Source organism: Athene cunicularia (assembly GCF_003259725.1).
Source record: "Athene cunicularia isolate RWA chromosome 3 unlocalized genomic scaffold, athCun1 chr3_part1, whole genome shotgun sequence".
NCBI classification, from domain to species: domain Eukaryota; kingdom Metazoa; phylum Chordata; class Aves; order Strigiformes; family Strigidae; genus Athene; species Athene cunicularia.
The window spans coordinates 106717434-106735663 of NW_020799097.1; positions in this window are offsets into that span (position 1 = coordinate 106717434).

Genomic DNA, 18230 nt, shown 5'->3' on the forward strand with positions numbered 1-18230 from the left:
CTTTTGGCTTTTTCCAAAGGCAGTCCCAGCGGACTAACCAAGGGTTGTCAGTGTTACTGGCCAGTAGCAGTGAAGCTGGTCTGTGGGGGTCACCATCTCTGAAGAAGGCTGGAGAGCTGTGGATCAGGAGGGACCAGGGACACCTAGTTTTGTGGACCGTGCGTATCTGACCTGTCTTTTATCCGCCCATCTATTTTCAGCTCTTGGAGCTGGCAGTCATTGCATCTGAGCAGTACCGATGAAATCAGAGTCAGATGGACTGATGCCAGGGGAAGGCGTGTGGCAGCATCCCTGACTGCAGCAGGGGGGCTGGGGACCACAAAGTGGAACTTAAGGCTATCTCCAGAGCCTGCGCTGCTGGGAGGTGAGAAGGGGATGCAGAGCTGGTTCGGTGAGCAATGCAGGGGGTTGCCCAGCATCCCTACCTTGCTTCTGGGGCAGGAATTATTGCAGCGTTTTCAGGAAAGTGGTCTTGGAAGAAATATCCTTGTGGAGACAGAAATCTGAATAATCTCTCAGTTTGCAGACTGCTGTGATAAACTTTTGTTTTCAGAAGTGAGAAACAGATCATACAGTCTTTTTGCTTCCTCCAAAAAAAACCCCTAAGCCCCAAACCTCCCACCCCCATCCCCTGATATTAACACAGTGGGTAGGGTGAGGAAGAAATATTTCTTTTTTTTCTTTCAATTTCATTAAGTATTTAGTCAAGAAACATTCACCTTGGGGTCTGCCCAAAAGCGCTCGGTTTCAGTTAATGAATTTATTTGTCCCCTCTGGAAACCCTCCACTGACAGCAGTCCCCCTGCTAGCAGGGCACACCCCTGTACTACAGCTTTATTGGGGTCCCGAGGTCGCGCCTGGGCAGCGTTTTGCCATTGGCAATGTTCTTTGTTGGGTGTGGTGGCCGCTCTCAAAGGGATGGGGATGCTGGTGGACGATGGCCTGTTGTTTCCCTGCGTTGAGTTTGGGGCTTGGTGTCTCGTCCTAACCTTGACCTTGGTTTCCCCCCCTGCGGCTTCGGTGTGCCCATGGGGAACATGGCATGGTCGGGGCAGCCCTCATGGGTGAGCGTCACTCTTTTAGGTGTGTGGGTAATAACGAGCTGTGATGTGAAATAGCAGTTTCTTTTGAAGCTGTCTTCTCTACAAAAATACCCTTGAATTTAATGAAGACTTAGAAAAGTTGTCCCTGAAATTTTTACGCCAGCATATAGATATCCATAAAAGAGCCCTCCCATAAATGGAACAGAAAGGAAGCCATTCATTTTGGAGTCTGTGCATTTATGGATTGTTTTTTACAGAATCCGATTAGTTTTACTGCCAGTAAATGGCACAAGGACTCTATTTCAAACCAGACAATGTTGAGGTATGGGGGTGGGCATTAGATGTCATCCTACCTGTTGCTGTTCAGATACAGTTCCTGCTTGCGTCTGAGCAGAATATAACTGCAGAGACCAGGAGTGCCCAGTCAATCTCCTTCCAGCTCTTTGGTTAACAAAATCGTTAGGAACCAGGATAACATAAGAGACTGGCATTACACTGTTTCAACAGCCCATTAAATAGATCTGATTATTTTTGTGCGCTGCTGGCTTAAAAGCAAAGAAATACTCTCCTGTAGCCATTACTTCATGCCTACTTTTGAGAAAGCAATGATTTATAAACCTCTTCCTAAATAAACAAGTTACATACAATGAAAAAATACCCCTATACATTGCAGACTGCTATTCCTCTCCATAATGCAGATGATTTCTGGATTTTTTTTTCACCTCCCCCCCTGCAAGGTGGAGGACGGAGCATCCTCTCTCTGCCCAGAGGGCTGCTGCCAGCCTGGCTGTAGCCTGACCGCAGCTAGCACGGCGGTGTGATGCAGGGGCCGTTTACACTTCACCTTCGCGCCGTGTTTGAGCAGCTGACAGCCAGATGGTTTCATAAATAGCCACGTCTCCTTGGGCTGAGGATAGCTCACCTTCCAGTGACATTACCAGTGTTTCTCAGATTATTACGAATGAAAATATGCTATTAATGTAATTGCCATTTTTCCCCCTCCCTATTTAAGCTCCCTGCTTTGTCCATCTCAGTTTTTGCAGTGTAGTGCTTTGATTTTTGTTGGTAGATGGTTTTACTTTTCAATTTCAGCTACATTTGGTTTGCAGAATATGGGGACTTTGCAATTAAAACCAGAATTGAGCCACACACATTGAAGTGAGGCAGGAAAAGCAGCAGGCTCAGTATTACTAGGTTTTCTAAGGGTCGCTCTATAGCCTGGGAAGAGTGGGCAAATTTGATGTTTCAGATTGAATATGGCTACCCCGGGAGCTGAGGGGGCACCTGCAGCAGCCACTATGCCTTGGGGTGCAAAGTGGCATCCTGATGCTTTGCACCACCCCAGAGGGGACTGAATGATGCCACCCCGCATCACCTCCTCTTCCCCATGGTCCTGCTGCAAGGACATTATGGACATATTGAAGGGGACATCAGTAGCACTGGTGGCTGCAATAGGGATGCACAGCCCATTGTGAGCAACAGGCATCACTCATGACCAAGGAAGACGCAAAGCGCATTCATAAAACATTTGCGAACCATTAACCACAACTCTTATTCACTGCTTGAATTTGTTCCTGCTGCTTGGACTGCACCTTTTGTGGCCCAGCAGCCCATGGCGTGTACTTCTCTCTTCTATCCCTGTAGAGCTGATGTCAAGAAAAATACAAAGAGGGTGGCCTGACAAAGATTAGGAAGATTTCTGTTCTGTTTAAATTAGTTTGCCATAGTGATTTAGTCCTCTTTTCTGCTACTTCCAGCAGCACTGGTAGAGAATAGAAGGTGCTTGGGGCTCAAGACGGGGGTCAGTGTGGCACGGTGAGCAGGGGACACTGCTTAGCCACAGGCATGTCAGTCTCCCGCTTGGGAAAAGCGAATCCATGATGCTTTAGTGGACTTTTTAGAAAAGGCAAAATGATACGAAAGTTATATATAGGATTGCATTTTTAATTTTTTTTTTTTTTTAAAGCTTATGTTGGACTGTACTCGAAGAGCTGCCATGTATATCTGCAGCTGTGGGAGAGCCCAGTGGTTGGGCTAACAGCTTATGGCACATTCCTGGTGGATTTACATCCCACAGAGAGTTTCTGGGCCACTGTGGGCAAAGCAGTCACTGTCCCTGCACTTTAGCTGCCCCACCAGGATGAGGAGAAGGGATGGGGAGCCCCGAGTGAAGCTGTGCTGTGCCCCAGGGGCACAGGGCAGTGGCTGAGGGGAGCTCCCCATAGCAGCCGCACAGCTCTGCTCTTCCCAACGGGGGCAGGTATGGCCTGGGAGCATGCAAAAGCTTGCTTTGCTACCTGCTTCACCCACCCTGACGATTAAAAGCAGCTTGGTAGCTCCCCATGTAAGGCTGTAATGAAAATTATGCTCAAAACATGGCTAAAATCACTTTTCTTTTGCCCTTTAATTATTTAATTTATTTTCTATATTTAACGTGCTTGCTCTTCGTGAGTCAACTGATTTTTTGTGTAATATTTTTGCTCAAATATTTATCTGTGTTGGCGGAGGGAACATTTTAAAATAAGCCTTGCAGAGCTCGCCCTAGATGCCCTAGTGTTTCTTCTGGCTTCTCCTGCTATTGAGCCAGAGTGGTTACTTGCTTCACATTTCCCATATTTTCCCTGCTGCTTCCAGTATAGATAAAATATTAAATTGAAACACAAAGAAGAGTTTTTATTTTATTTCCTGTGTTCACCACTTCTTCCTGTGTTCACCAATGCTCTGGCAGCATGGACTGCCCATTCCCATTTGCATTGCCCATTCCCATTTGGCATCACTGGTGCCAGGCAGGGCTTGTGGAATAAGCCACAGCAAGCCTGCTGGAGCTCAGCTGTGGTACTGGAGATAGCAGAGCCCCTGCCAAATGCCTTGTGGAGGGGAAGAACATCTTGTCCTTGTGTACCAGGACCCTGGTCCCTTTTAGCAGCCTGAACTTGTATTTTCAAATAATGAGACTTGTCCTGCTTGTCTTTTTTAAGTCACATTTAAGGAGCAAGGCAGAGGACAGGACTGTTGAACAGCCTCTCCTGGGTGACTTGTACTTGGGTTTTACAGTGCTGCTGGTGGAGGTGGGTGGTGCTCAGGGACCGCAGCTGGCCCCGTAGCAAGCACCAAGGGCTGGAGTGTGGTGGGCAGGTTGGTTGCCTTGCTGGAGAACCATGGTGGTCAAGGGGCAAGAGCAAGCAGGGTACTGCTGAACGAATCTCTAGCAAATCCTACCTGCTGTTTGTTCCCAGCCATCTCAGAGAGGTGGAAACGGTGCGGAGGTGGGACATAGGGTGATCAAGGCTTTGGGATGGCTTCTCTGCGAGAAGTAGGCTTGAGCTGCTTAGCCTGGGATGGATGAGGTGGGTTGTGTTGGAGATCTGGAAGATCATTGATGGCAGAGAAAGGGTGGATAGAAGTGCTTCCATCTCTTCCAGACTGGGATCATCAAAGGAAGCTGTCAGGGACTGGTTCAGTGTGGATGGATGCAGGATACTTCTGCAACAGCATCTTCTGGCTGCTGAAAGCCTGTGTGGGTTCAGCGGTGACTGGAGAGATGCAGGGGAAAAAAGGGCTGTGCAGGTGTTAAACGAGAAGATGGGAGGGTGCTCAGAAGAGATGTCACTGTGCTCACTTGCCTGTAGTTTTCCCCAGGTCTTTTCTGCCAAGACTCACATCGGAAATGGAGTATTTACGCAGATGTGACCCAGCCCTGCTGCCTTTCTGAGCAACCCTCTTGTGTGTAACTGTCACCCTGCTTCCCTGGGGGTCAGATTTCCCTCTCCATGCCCCCAGCACATCTTCAGGGCAGCTCTGTCAGTTCAGCTTGGAGGCTCTTTGCAGAGAAGGGTGTGTAAATGAGCAGGAAATATGCATGCATATATATGAATATACACTGATATATTTAATTTACCACATCCCTGTAAGGAAACTGGGCTGTGGAAATCTGGGACTGGCTGTGGAAACAAGCAGCTTGGTAGAGAGGGAGCTGTGGGCACACAGGTCCTTTCCACCTGGGGTGCGGAGGGAAGTCTGCTCTGCTGCCAGATGGGGACCGAAACCCTCATCCCTCCCCCTGCTGCTCTGCACCCCTCTGCTGGCTGCGTTACGTGGTGCTGACCCCCTGGACAGGTGCTGCCATGTGTGCCCTGCCTCACCTCACTCTGCCTGGTTGATGCTGCTTGCTGGGTGGAGAGCCCAGGAACAGGTCTGGAGTTGTCAGAGAGGAAGAAGCCTTTTAAAATAACTTGTTTCCTTTAGCTTCACCAGATTTAATTTTTTTCTCTTCTCCTCCGAACACGACATTCCTCTGCTCAGCAGTTTTAGAGCCAGGTGGTACAATTGGGTACAACCTCAGTGGCTGTGCCTGACTTGAGACGAGACGCCCTGCTGACATGGGGACCTGGACAGGTGGTACTGGTCCCTGTCCAGAGCAGGGCGGAGGGTGCACCCCTGCCAACGGCACAGCCGCACATCCTGCTCTGAAGCATTAAGCAGTGTTAGAGACGGCTTACAGGGACCATAGCACAGCACAGACCATTAGTCTTGCTGAGTACAGCTATGATTGTACTTAGTGCTGCCTTCCTATCTCTTGTTGCTGAACCATAGAGCACTTTGCAACGATTAATTCAGCATGAGACTCTTAAGTGAGCATTATTGCCCCTGTTTTAGAGCAGACATAAAGGTTGCTGGCAGACCAAGAGCAGAAGCTATCTGCCATACAGAGGTTCACCAGCCTAGCTGTCACAAGCCACTGGTACCTCCCTCTGACCATCTTTTATTAAGGACTTTTTTAGGTCCATTTTGTTGCCCTTGAGATGTTGTTCCTCCTGCTGCAAGAAGGATAGATGCATTCAGATGCTGAGCTGTACATGGTAGTTTGGGATTAAAGCTCTCTTTGCCTGCATAGGAGAAAGCCTTGGCTTGTGTAACCAGTTATTTCTGGTGTGTCTCCTCAGGCGTCTGCGTCGATGTGGGCAGCAGCAGCAGCATATGCTGCCGGCTGTGGAGGGATAGGTCCCATTGCCATCTGTGTGCAGGCTTGCTGGAGCTTCAGCGGGTGTTGCACCTGGGGCTCTGTGTCCCTGCCTTTCCTGGGGCCGTGCATGAGCTGGTGGCAGGTCATCCCACTCAGAGCTGGGAGCCTGCGGTTGTGTGTCCAGAGCATGTCTTATGAGAATTTTCTCTCTTCTGGGCTCCGAGGGCAAAAAGAGCATGAAAATGCTCAGCTGGAGCTTACGATCTGGAGATGCCTTTACAAGCAGTAAATCGAATATAAAAGCAGTCAGGTGGGGTTGTTTTAGAGCTGTCAGGACCAGTGCTGGTTGAGATGCTCAAGCCAGACGGCCCTGCAGCTGGTAGGGCCTCTGCACTGACTGCTGTGTTTTGGGGAAATGTCTGTGGAGTAGTATGTCTGCTCCTCTGCAGATCTTCTCCATCCACAGGGTTTCTGTCCCCCCTCTTCCTGCCATGAGGTGTTGTGGCTTTTGCTTGCTTCGGCAAGACCGAGGAGGAGAAATAAGCCAGTGGATGCCCAGCATTAAGGGAAACAGCATCACCAGTCTGGGGCTTGACTCATGCTTTCAGGACCATCCAGACCACAAAAGGGTTTTGTTTCATCTCCAGTTATGCAGACCCATGCAGAGGTGATGCAAGACATCTCCCTGCGGTGGCGGAGGGCCTCCCTACTGCTTCCACTCCCCACCTCCCCTGGTTTTCACCAGGAACTGACTGGAGCTCCTCTGCAAGGAGATTCCCTTCCCCCTCTAGCTGTGGGCCATCAGGTGCTGCAGTGGTATATCCAAACCTGTAGGCAGAGAAGCTGCATTAGCCCAGACTCAGCCATACCCCTCCTTTCCTCTCCTGTCTGGCCAGAGTTTAACAGCATCTCATTTCCCTCTGGCTGGGAAGACTGGCTCCTCATTTCTTTGCAGCTACTGTCAGCAGCAAACACGACCTCATTTGTATTATCCCGCTTCTGATCCCACCTAATCCTTAATGCAGTGCTGCTGGCAAGGGGAGCGTGTCGCTGCAGGAGCAAGGGGGATCAGAGGCGTGCAGGATGAGCCACGGCCCAGCTGGGTGGTGGGGCTGCCTGAAAGTGGGTCCAGCCTCTGCTCTCCACTCCTTGCATTGTGTGGGGTGCTTCACCTCTCCCCCCTTGGCTTGATGAGAACAGGGACCTTTACCTTCAGTAGATATTGTGCAGCTTCTGGTGGAGCTAAAGTGTCTATCCGGTGCAAAATGCTCTTTGTTGAAGAGAGCATCAGGCTGCTTTGGTGCTGGCTCTTTGAGTTTGGAGGTCCTGGAGGTGTTGCCTATCAACTTGTTTCTGGTAGATGGGTGGGCAAGCCTTGTGTGGTGATACCTCCATGCTGCTATGCCCAATGAATGGAGCATGTTTTGACTTGCTACCCAACAGGGCTGCAAGAAGCTGTACCATGCCCACAGCTACAACCCCCTCAAAGCCCAATGCTGCCAAAGCATCAAGAGCCAACAGATTTAGGAGGGGGTGGGCTTATTTCTGCCTTGATTGGAACCCTGCCACTGGCTTGTATCACCCTTGCTCTGCTTGCCCACATGCATGGTGCCTCCTCACATTGGGCACTAGTACAAAATGCCATCTATGGGAGCACTTTGATGTCTGCATTGAAGAGGACAAGGTTTTGGGGTTGGACACATTGAGGTATGTGGCAAGGCTTGCTGCCTCCAGACATGGGTTGGTCATGGTGGAGCCGAGCAGGAGTGTGCTGGGAGCTGTTAGCCGTATGGCCTTGCCACGGTGGAGAAAACATCTTCCTGCGTCAGGCAAAGGGGCTGGTGCATGCCCAAGCAGGAGCTGCCCATCAAGACTTTCATCTGTTTTCATGACTGATGACTCCAAAAATTCTTTTTCCTTATTGCAGTGAAGCTTGTATGTATGTGTGAGAGAGAATCAATGCCAAATGCAGATTTTCTCTTTTTTTCTGATAATAACACCAAAGCTCAGTGCCTGGTTGCTGGTTTCCATCCAGACCCGCATGCTCTTGGGATATGTTTTGAATTTGCTGCATCAGGTGACTTAGCAGTAGGTTTGTTTTTGTTTTTATTTTGAATGGGGTTTTTTCCCATTCTTTTTGTTTGGTTGGTTTTGTTTCCTAGAGATGTGCAGAAATATTGATCAGATGTTGCCAGTGTATTAGGGAAAGGGGGAAGGGAAGGTTGTCCTGTGTCTCTGGGCTGTGACATAGCAGTGCTTTTTGAACCAGCTGTCCTCCTGGGTGTGACACCTCTAGTGATGGGCCCTTGGCGGTAACACAGTTGTCCTCCAAATTACAGATGTTGTTTGCTACAAGCCCAATTACAGATTTTGTTGTTTTATTGTTTTGTTTCCCCTTGCTTCTGTTTTCCTTTTGCATCTCTCATCTTCCTAGCAATGTTGGGAGCTGTACTTGTACCTTTGCATGAGCACAGCGGGAGGGGATGGTGGGGTGTGTGTTCAGGCTCATTTGCCTACTTTTTGAAGCAGCCTGTCCCTCAAGAGAAGCAGGTGGCTTTTGCGCTGGCAGAAGGGGGTCTTTGCCCCAGAAGAAGCTGTGATTCTTTCCCAGCATGTTCTCTTCTCTCCTTGTGGGGATGATTTTTGGGGCAAATTTACCCTAAAATATTGCTCAGGCCTTGATACAAGCTTAGGCTCATGTCATCCTCAGGCTGTCCTTGCTTCATAGACCTTTCACGTTCCATGCCCTGGCTCCCAGACCCAGCTTTAGCTCTGCTCAGGCTTTGCTCGCGTGAGCAGCAGGGCTGTGCTGCGGGAAGGTGGCCAGGCCCTAGAGGTCTGCCTGTGATCTGCCTGGCCAAGCCACACTAGCTGTGCCCTGCCTCTGATCTCCCCTGTCCCCATTCCCAGCTAAACCCACATCATCCCATGGCGCAGCACTTTTTTGAGGCTTCCGCAGTGCCTGTGCTGGCATCTGGCAGGGACCTGCAGTCCTTCCTCTCAACAGGCTTATTTATTTTCTAAGTCACCGTACCTTTCTACAGTGCATTTCTAACTAGCCAGGATTTGGGGTTTTTTTATTCCTATTACTGAGCTGAGATAGGAGAAGGTTGGGCTGACACATATGCTCTAAATTATGCTGCTGTATCTCCGGTGCTGTCAGTCATGTTGCTCCCAGGCCTGGGATCTTGCAGACACTCCAACAGCAGGTACCTGAGGATCAAAGGTTTAGATCAGTTCTTGCTGTCACAAATGTTTTATATCTAATTTCTCCTTGAGGAGAGTTGTGGGGAGGATGGGCTGCCAGCTGGATAGTACATGTATCCTAGAGCATTGTTGCCGTGACCTGAGCTTCATCTCCTTCCGCCTGCATGTTGAGAACCAGCTTGAGGTTACAGAAACGCCTGCCTCTCTGCAAAAGGTGTGTGTGTGAGATGAGGAGATGGGTCACCAGTACTTTTTGATGGTGAGATGGTATCTGACAGGTGGGCACTGGTGGGTTCCAGTCTCTGGCTGTGCACTGAAGGTTTGCAGAACACCCCATGGGTTGGTACTCCACAGCCCATGCTGCCCCTGCAGGCTGCAGAAAACCTGCCCCTGGCTCCTGCATCTTATCAGTGTGGGGTAGGGCGGCCCACATGTTTCTGGTGGTGCTTTTAAATGTATTGGAGAGGCTGTGCTCTGACCAAGAATTTTCCCACTGGTACCATGGTAGCTGCTTGGCGTGGTTTGGGCTGGCCTGGCCCGCAGCACGTCACTGCATGGCATGCATGCGCCAGGAAAGCCCTCCGAGAGGGTTTGGGCCATTTTGATTAATCACCAGCAAAGGTTTTCTTACCTCTTCCCACTCTGCAAAGAGTGAGAGATGGGAAAAGAAGCCTTTGTGCTAGAGCTGCTCAGCGCAGGTGATGCTCCCTGGGGAGCCTCCCACCAAGCGGGAGCCTTGTGAGTTAATTGTAGGAGCAGGGAAACTGAGGCATGGCTGGGAGGGAGTGCGGGGCTTTTCCAGAGCTGGAAATCAAGTGCAGGAGTGGGGAGTTTTGACTGACGGCATTTGTTCTCCTTGGTGAGCTCCTTCCTTGCAGCAGGTTGTGCCTTGGTGCCCATTTGGTAAAGCTCTCCTCCTCAAAAGCAGTTAGCTGGCCGAGGGAAGGAGAAAGGCAGGCTGGTGGCTTCCTGAAGACAGCTAAAGCCATGCATATAACTGCTTTTGTGTATTTGCAATTTTTTTTATTTTGCTTGAAAGTCTATTTTTCTAATCTCTAGGGGGTTTTTGCCCCTATTAGAATAAACCAAGGTAAAATAAAGGCTGAGCTTTCCTTCCCTTGGAGACACTTTTCCCTTCACATTAATACGCGGCTGTTATCCATTGCTCCTTGTTGCTGCTCAGTTTGGAAGGGCGGCTGCTCAGGGACGGATAGTAGCATTAGTTTCTAAAGCAGTGTAAAGATCCCCATGAAAGCAATTACCAGATGGATTACCCCTGGCTTTGCTGCTGCGAAAAGGCCGTGTCGGGTCGAGGATGCCAAGTGTATTAACAGCACGATCTCTTCCTTGCTCGGGAGGTGTGGTTCGGATTAGCCGCCTGATTTTTAAAGGGCTGGGGTGAGAGCAGGACTCCAGCTGCTGACTCTGTTACCCTTCCCTCCCTGCTCACCTTTTCTCCCTCCCTTTCCCCATGATGTGCCCAGGCTGTGCTCTGGCACGTTGGACCCCCAGCTCTGTGAGGAAGGAGGAGACCTCCTCTGACCCCCGAGATGCTCAGGCTTTGTGCTTTGGTAGCAGCTTTGGCTTTTACGCAGAAGGACAAGCAAAGCTCAGCAGGAGACCAAGTGCAGCTATGGACTCCTAAGTACTAAATCATCTGCTGCTCCTGCTGAAGCCTGGGAAGGGTGGTTTGACCTTCATGGCTGGGAGGCAGCTCATGTCCATCCTGAAAAGTCACAGAAGGAAAACAAAACACTGTCTGTCCATGCAGGAGCTCCCTCTTGCCCCTCTATTTATCTGCCATGGGTCTGGGCTCTTCCCAGATGTGTTTGACCTCTGATCATCCTGGGGGTGACCTGAAGCTGGCTGGCACAGGGGGAACACGGGATGCTGCCTTCATTTCTTTCCCAGTTAGTGCCCCGTGCAGTTGCTGCTGGCCTTTCGGGAACAGCTCTCAGGTTTGCGCACGCTGTGCTGCAAGAGGATCGTGGCACTGAGTGGTGGCGATGGGCTGTGGAGGGGCTGCCCGTGGTGCTCTGGTTAATGTGGCACAATGGCTGCAAAGATGTTCTCTGCCATCTCCCGATGCCCCAGCGAGTGGGGATGTGCCAAGGGGACTCTCCCTGGCAGGGGTCAAAGGCGCCTGGGGGATCTGGCATCAGTGAAAAAGGATGGAGAGGGCTTGGGGGAGCCCCTGATGGGGCCGGCAGTGGGGGCACCGGTGAGGGACTGTTGCCATCAACCCAGGGGGCTCACCATGAACCAGAGCAGAGGTTTTCCAACTTTTTTGTTTTTTTTAAACCTGAAATTAAAAAAAATATAAATATTCTTAGTAGAAACAGAGACTCTTTTGCATACTCTTAAAACCTATTTGGTCTTGTTTGCAGTCCAGAATTACTGTTTGCAGACCCATTAGAAGAGTTCATAGGTGCCAACGGTCTTAGGCTGGCCTTGCTCATCCTTTCTTAGGGGACCATGAGGGAGTCCAGAAGACCTTTTTTGATGGAGGCTTGAGAAGACTGATGCAGCCTAAGCACTAGCAGTTGAGAGTGAGCAATTGAACCAAGCAGTCCCACAGCATCTCAGGGGAGCTGTGGGCAGGGGGAGGAGGAAATGACCAAAAATCCTCTCTGTCCTCCTGCTTGGCTCCCAGCACAGACAGAGCTGGGTCTTCTCTTTTCTCCAGTCAGCAGCTTGGTTTGTGCTGACCTCCTAAATATTCAGCTCATTATACACTGTAACGTATAAATAAAACAGAAGCAGGCAGCAATATTCGCCAGGAGGATATAATCGGCTTCCTTTCCCTTTTAATTATACAGGATTTGTCTTTATGTGTCAGGCTATCCTACAGGCTAATTTATTATTTTAAAGAATTAAAGTCTGTGTTCTTTATGCAGCGCTACCCTTCTGTACGCAGCTGGTTTGGGGGGTCTGAGAAGGAAAAGCATCTTTCCAAGTGGGAACAGGGGGAATTTTGTAGCTGGATGTTGTTTCTAGAGGTCAGTGTCCTGGATCCTGTGCTTCTCTCCATCGTCACAGGGAGGCAGGAGGTTCCTCAATGTGTTGGAGATGATAGGGGTCACCATGGGGATTCCTTGGGATCTGGCTGGGGTGCGTGATGCTGGCCAGCAGCATGCATTGCCTCTCCCCTCATAGAGGCAGGACAGTGGCCAGCTGGCGTATAGGACCACTGTCCACACGTGAAGCTCAGGCCCAGGCTGCCTGCTAGAGGTGGGGGTATATTTAACCTGGCACTGCTGCCGGTGTGGTGAGTGCTTGCTGATAAGTGTGGTGTGAACTCTGAGCTGACTTTCTCCTAAGGGAAGCCCTGGAAACAAATTTGGCCTTTCATCAAAGCAATGAATCTGTCATCTTCCCCTCCTTGCAACTCTGAGTCCCCTGCTCCTGATTTGCAAATGAATTCCCCATTTTAGTGGCTTCCCTGGCCATCCATTTTAAAATGAAAGCTTTGGTGCCCTTACTGGAAAAAAGCATCAATAATTCCCTGGTGGCTTTTCATGCCGTTGCATTTGGCTAGAGACTTTAGCAGATTTAAGCCTCTGGAGGGTGTTTAAGACTGTGTGTATCGTTTACCACAGATACAGACAAGAAGATACACAATGAGCTGTTTCTAGCCATGACTGACTTAACGATGGCGCAGCTGTCCTAGCCTTGGGTCAGCTCCTTGCACTGAATCAGTGGAAAACAGCCTGTGCTGGTGGTAGTTGAGTGTGGGGGTGATGAGAGGAAGACACTGAAGAGCCGCCTTCAGAGTCTGAATGGGGATGTTTCCATCCAGGCAGTGGTTGCAGCTGTAGTTCTTGAAGGTCAAGTCTTCTTTTAGTTCCTGAGGTCAAGTCTTCTGCCATGGCCACTTTCCAGCCTTTGTCAGTCCTGTTGCCTGATGCAGCAGGTGTCTTGATGGTATAAACATGTGCATGCACCACAGGAGAGAGCCAGACGCTGCCCATGCAGGAGTGGGTGTTAGAGGTGAGACAGGTAAAGGAAACTGGGCAGTAGGCAGGAAGGGCAGCAAAGGTGGTGATAGCATGTCCTTGGCCTCAGGGCCAAGTGAGAAAGTGGGACACTTACTGGAAGGTCCTCAAGGACTCGTGTTCCCTGCAGAGCTAGCAGAGGAGAGGGTGATGCTCCATCCTTTGAAGATGGAGCAGCATGCCTGTGGATGTACGTGAGCAAGGAAAGGTCAGCGGCAGTGAGAAGCTTAATGGTAAATGCTGAGAGCTTCTCCAGGGACCTCAGCTGCAGGACAGACTTTGCTGGAGAGATGGTTTGCTTTTAATTAGGTATCTGTATTAATATTTTATTTGATTTTTTTTTGTTGTTGTTCTTTCTTCCCCCAGCAAGTGGGGTTGGAACAGACTCAGATCTTCAGGTCTCCCTTGACAGGCAGTAAATCGCCTCCAAGCAGTGGGAGATGCCAGTCCTCCCTTGGAGCAGGGCGGGATCCTGGCAGACATGAGTATGCTGCCCATCCCTGTGGGGTCCTGGAGATGCTGCCACCAAGGTCCACCTGGGTGTTGTGCCTACATACTGGTGCAAGAGGAAGAGGAGCTTCACCTCCCTCAAGTAAAGGAACTGGAGCTAAAATCGCCATGGGGCAGAAGTCTATTTAAGGGCAGATGATAGCCGGGGACCAGAGCTACCTCTGTTTCCAGTGTGCAGTTGGTGTCAGCACAGAGCTGGGGAAGATGGCACTGAGTCAGTGAAGCAGTTAAACAAGTACATAACTTCAAGCACTTAAACAGGAGGATCCTGTGGGCTCCTCCAAATGCCTGGAGTCACTTAAGTTTGTATTTAAGAGCTTGATTGGCTTGGGAACTGTGCAGTTTGTGGAAGGGGGATAAGAGGAAGGAGGTGTGGGACATAACCCTTCCAGGGTCCATGTTGGTTTGCTGCTGAGCACTACCCGATGCACTGGAGGACGTGCTGCAGGATGGATATGAAGCCTGTTCTCCAGAGACCCACAGCCTGGTCTGAATGGGACAAAGAGCATGGCCGTGGTGCTCTGTATACCCCTTGTATCTTGGGGATGAAGCCATCAGGATGCACAGCACTGTGCATATGGGGCTCAGCCAAGCTGGGCTCTCGTGTCAGGAAAACTACACCAAAGCTTGACTGAACAATCTTGTACCTCAGAATCACAGAATAATCTAGGTTGGAAAGGACACTGAAGATTATCTAGTCCAGCCATTAACCTAACACTGACAGTTCCCAACTACACCATATCCCTCAGCACTATGTCAACCTGACTTTCAAACACCTCCAGGGATGGGGACTCCACCACCTCCCTGTGCAGCCCATTCCAACACCTAACAACCCCTTCTGGAAAGAAATGCTTCCTGATATCTAGTCTAAACCTTCCCTGGGGCAACTTGAGGCCATTCCCTCTTGTCCTATCCCTTGTTACTTGGTTAAAGAGACTCATCCCCAGCTCTCTGCACCCTCCTTTCAGGGAGCTGTAGAGGGCGATGAGGTCTCCCCTCAGCCTCCTCTTCTCCAGACTAAACCCCCCCAGTTCCCTCAGCCGCTCCCCGTACGACCTGTGCTCCAGACCCTGCACCAGCTCCGTTGCCCTTCTCTGGACACGCTCGAGTCATTCAATGTCCTTTTTGGAGTGAGGGGCCCAAAACTGAACACAAGAATCGAGGGGCGGCCTCACCAGTGCCGAGTACAGGGGTCAGATCCCTTCCCTGTCCCTGCTGGCCACGCTATTGCTGACACAAGCCAGGATGCCATTGGCCTTCTTGGCCACCCGGGCACACTGATGGCTCCTGTTCAGCCAGCTGTCAATCAACACCCCAGGTCCCTCTCTGACTGGCAGCTCTCCAGCCACTCCTCCCCAAGCTTGTAGTGCTGCTGGGGGTTGTTGTGGCCCAAGGGCAGTCCCCGGCATTTGCCCTTATGGAAACTCCTCCAGTTGGGCTCAGCCCATGGCTCCAGCCTGTCCAGGTCTCTCTGCAGAGCCTCCCTACCCTCGAGCAGATCAACACTCCCACCCAACTGGGTGTCATCTGCAAACTGACTGAGGGTGCACTCCATCCCCTTGTCTAGATCAGCAATAAACAGGAGTGGCCCCAAAACCCAGCCCTGGGGGACACCACTCATGACTGGCCGCCAGCTGGATTTAACTCTGTTCAGCACAACTCTTTGGGTCTGGCCATCCAGACAGTTTTTTACCCAGCAAAGCGTGTGCCCATCCAAGCCTTGAGCAGCCAGTTTCACCAGGAGAACGCTGTGGGAAACTGTCAAAGTCCTTACTGAAGTCAAGGTAAACAACATCCACAGCCTTTCCCTCATCCGGTAAGCAGTAAGTCACCCTGTCGTAGAAGGAGATCAGGTTTGTCAGGCAGGACCTGCCTTTCATAACCCCATGCTGGCTGGGCCTGAGCATCTGGTTGTCCCACATGTGTTGTGTGATGGTACTCAGGGTGAGCTGCTCCATCAGCTTCCTGGGCACCGAAGTCAAGCTGACAGGCCTGTAATTTCCCGGATCATCCTTCTTGACCCTTCTTATAGATGGGCGTCACATTGGCCAATTTCCAATCTGTCGGGACCTCCCCGGTCAGCCAGCACTGCTGGTAAATGATGGAAAGCAGCTTGGCAAGCACCCCAGCCAGCCCCTTCAGCACCCTCGGGTGTATCCCGTCTGGTCCCATGGACTTGTGCAGTAGGTCACTGACTATCTCCTCCTGGAATGAGGGGGCTTGTTCTCCTGGTCTCTGTCTTCTGGCTGAGGAGGCTGGATTCCCTCAATACAACTAGTCTTGTTATTAAAGACTGAGGCAAAGAAGGCATTAAGCATCTCAGCCTTCTCCTCATCACTTGTTACCATGTTTCTTCCTGTGTCTAGCAGGGGATGGAGGCTCTCCCTGGTATTTCTTTTGGTGTTGACATACTTATAGAAACATTTCTTGTTGTCCTTGCTAGCTGAAGCCAGATTAATTTCCAGTTGGGCTGTAGACCTCCTGATTTAGACCTCATGTTGCGTCTGGGCTGTTTGGGAAGACGGGGAAGAGGACGGAGGCAGTGTGATGCTGCCCCACTTCTTTCTTCTCTGGGGCTGCTGACCCTCTTAGTGTATGTGCTGGCACCAACTGTTGAGGAGGGATGAGCCCTACGCTGTTTGAAGTATTATAATCCTTTCAGATGGTATTAGCACCTCGGCCAGTAACAGCTCTATAATTGAACCTCCTACTTGCAGGGGCCCTGCGCTTCAGTGAGATGTTTAAATCTCATTTGTATAATGCCTAGTTGCAATTCCTGCTGAAAGATTGCCCTCTGCCTCCAGTGCCCCTGGGCTGTGCTGAACATGCACATGTGGTCAAACCATCCGCAGGCAGAGGAGCAACTGAGTGCAGCCACGCAGTAACAGGCTGTGCAGCATCTGAGTTTCTAGAGTTTTCGCTTGTTTATTGGAGCTATTGCTAGGCTGATGTAATTTTTTTATTTCCCTCTCCCATCCTCTTTTTTTTTTTAATGGGTGAGTCCCCATTAGGAAGGTAGGACAGAGGCTCAGTGAACAAGTGCTTGATCAGGGATTATGTAGGGGGGAGGTTATCCAGGGAAAGATGGGAGTGAGGGGTGCTGAGGTAGAGGCACATCTGGCTGCTACCAGACCCACTTGGGTCCATCATTGCACCTGCACAAGCAAACCCCCTTTGCCTGGCCAAAGATTTGGGCTCCCTGGCAAACCCTGTCAGCTCTGCCCGCCTGCTAGGCTGGTTTGGGTTTGCTGCCTCCTGAAAGGATGTGCATGGTGCAGGTCTGGTTCAGCTCAGTCTAATGGCAACACTCAGCAGCCCCAAAGGGAAAATGGCTTTTATTTTAGCAAAGGCTTATGTCCTCTATTTTAAAACAGTGTCATGAAAGAAGAAAGTGAATCAGACTCCGCTTTTGGCTTGTGCCGCCCACTCCTTTTCTTCCTGGGCAGCTGGAGGCTGACCCTGGGGACCAGTGCGACTTGCCCATCCCCAGTCACTACTGGCTCTGCTTGGGCCAGACTTTTCACCTGAAACACCCTTTCCTCGCTGGACCACTTCACTGTGGCCAAGGTGCTGCCACAGTGCACCGGCCCCCTGCCTGGTGTCCAGCCTGCTCTGGCCTCCTCTGCTGGCAGGGGGTGCCAGGGGCTGCCTGCGGGTGCAGGCAGGAGGGAGCAGAGCATCCAGTGGGGATGCTGTGGGCCTGCAGCAGCAACCGGCTGGGTCGTGCGTTCCTCCTTCCCACTCCAGCAATCCCCACTGTACTGTAATCACACAATTATCATGCCATTAAAATGTCATATTCGCAGAAATCCACATAAACAAGGCATTAGCAGTTGCCAGAAAATTGTAGTTTTACTGCTAATGACCTGCTCTCCCCCCTGCAGCACCACTCCTTTTTCTTTTAATATTATTTTTTCCCTTTTTTTTTTGATTCTGAGCTGTGATTTAAGAGGCAGATGACGAATTACGTCTTTGTACCGAGAGGCTTTCGATCTTTAATGTACAGTTGCACTGAAAAGCTGCCTCTGTGCTTGCTCTGGGAGTTTGCTGTTTGCTCTTGCGGGGGTGCCTTTAGCAGGCAGATTTGGGGATGCTTTTGGCAGGTGTTTTGGGGAGGTGCTTTTAGCAGGTTAGTGAAGGAGAAAGTTCTCAGCAAACCCTGCTCTTGGCTGCACACTGGGGTGAGACGAGAGCTCCTCTCTGCAATGAGTTTTGTCCATGTCTCTTTGCCTGGGGGCCCCCTCTCATTGAGCCTACTGGGGACCCCCGCAATGTGGTGTCGGAAGGGGTGGCACTTGTTTGCCAAGAGTGGCCAACTACCTTTGGATATTTTTTTCATCTTTTTTCCTGCAGACTCGTTGAGTCTCTCAAACTCTTTTAAGCACTGACAGTGTTTCCTATAATTAATACCAGCCATTAAACTGCAATGTTGAAAGAAAAATTACCTAATTCTAAGAAAAAAAATGAAAATTTATTACTAGTACATGAGAGAAAATGAATATGAAACTTGGA